The sequence below is a fragment of the Adiantum capillus-veneris genome, chromosome 5 (assembly GCF_014529385.1).
Source record: "Adiantum capillus-veneris isolate H3 chromosome 5, ASM1452938v2, whole genome shotgun sequence".
In the NCBI taxonomy this organism is placed as follows: Eukaryota; Viridiplantae; Streptophyta; class Polypodiopsida; order Polypodiales; family Pteridaceae; genus Adiantum; species Adiantum capillus-veneris.
Window position 1 is genome coordinate 149,332,848 of NC_140935.1, and position 2,140 is coordinate 149,334,987.

A 2,140-nucleotide genomic window follows, 5' to 3' on the forward strand; every position below is an offset into this window, starting at 1 on the left:
TAGTGGTTAAGCCGTAGGCAAGCCCCGTAGGACTCCACTATTAAGACCATTGCTCTCGACGGTGATGCCCCATTATTTGCACGAAGGCAGGCGCATTGCAAGGCTGAAAAATCCCTATTCTACTTACTCACATCCATTTAATCGTACCAACCATTTATAGCTAGGTTGAGGACCTCCCTTCTTGAGCAAGAAAAGAGAAACCTTGTGCTCTGATACCAATGTAACATTTAATGGCCTAGTAACCTGTGTGTAGCGGAAATTAGCATGAACATAGTGAGCATTTCATTAGAATATATTCCTAATGAGAATAACTAGAGTGCTTGTGTGGAGAGGGCAACAAAAAGCATAACACCTAGTTAGATAGCATGAACAATACTTCAAAAGAGAGAGAAATTAAGCTATTGACAACAATTGAGGACCAGATTTACATGGAGCTGGTCCCCCCTCCAAAAGGCTTTGTATTATGGTTTCTCCCATCAAGAGAGACATTTTACAATACAATTCTTTGTGTTCCTTCAATACTAGCTAGTGCAATGAAGATGGAAACTTCAAGCACTAAGCAAAACACTTATTAAACACAATATCAATTGCCTCACGGTTTCAGGCCCAAGACCTCACACACCTTCGAAGATGGTGAGAGCTAGCGGGGTATGAGAGTAGATTGAGAGGAAGAAGGATTATTCTTACGTGAAAGATATACATCTCCTCACATAATCACTCATATTAGCATAGCTTAGCTTAATAATTAGCATGGTAGAGGAGATGAGCATGCATTGAAGCTTGGCTCTTGGTTGGATTTTCATCACAAAGCCAAGAGTTGTTGGTGTAGGCCTCCCTTCTCACAAGCTTGGAGTAGGTAGTAAGCTTTTAATTAAATCTTGAGAAGGAGAGAGAGAGTCTTCTTGATCCACACATGAGATAGTGTGAGTGTGTTAAGGGTAAGTACTTCTCTCATTGGGATGATCAAGAATTTTTAGGTTAGCTATTTCACTTTGGCCATCTATTTGCGGATGACAGGCCGAAGATAAGTATAGCGTTCTCCCTAAATTCTCAAAGAGACCCTTCCAGAAATTACTTGTCATTCTAGGATGTCTATCCGACACTATGGACATTGGTAGGCCATAGTACTTGAAAATTTGTGAAATGAAGAGGGTTGCCATTTGATGCGCTTTGGTAGTCTTTTTGACAGGTATAAAATGAGTTTGTTTACTGAACCTCACTACTATTGTCCATATTCCCGTATTCCCATGGATAGACTTAGGTAATCCAAAGATAAAATCCATGGATATGTTTTCCCATGGTGAATTAGGGATTGGCAAAGGTTGAAGCAATCTAGGTTGCTTCCCTATATCAAACTTTGTCTTTTGGCATACCACACATTTAGAAACATACTCTTGTATGTTTGCTTTCATGGTAGGCCAATAGAAATATGTTTCAATTCCCTTTAGGGTAGACTGGATCCCTCTATGCCCCGCATAAGGAGGAGCATGAGATTCATAAATTACTTTCTCATGAAGTGAGTTCGTAACGCATAGTCTATTTCCATGGAGAAGATAACCATCTTGTAAAGTAAATGGTTCCTCTTTCTTCCCTAATGCAAGGGCTGAAATCACATCTCTAAAATCGGGATCAATAGCATACTCATCTATCATAGAAGATAGATCATTGTGAGTTCCTATGGAAACCCCATTTTCTCTCGGCTGTCTTGAGAGTGCATCGGCTACTTGATTATGCTTGCCAGCAATGTGAGCAATATAAAAATGAAATTGCGAAAGAAAATTTTCCCACCTCATCTGTTTGTCGGAGAGCTTGGTGTGGATCATGAAGTACTTCAGACTTTGGTGATCCATTCGCAGAATGAAAGGAGTCCCCAGTAAATAGTGCTTCCATGAGTCTAAGGCATGTAGAACTGCGAGGAGTTCCTTTTCATATATGCCTAGAGCTTGCTCCACAAGGTCAAGCCTTCCACTTTCATAGCCTATGGCATGCCCTATTTGGAGCAGAACAGCTCCAAGGCAATCACCACAAGTGTCATATTGGACCTCAAATGGCTTTGAGAGATCCGATAGTGTAAGCACAGGTTGAGAGATAAGCTTTTCTTTAAGCTTTTCAAAAGCATTGTTCTCCTTGGCAGACCATG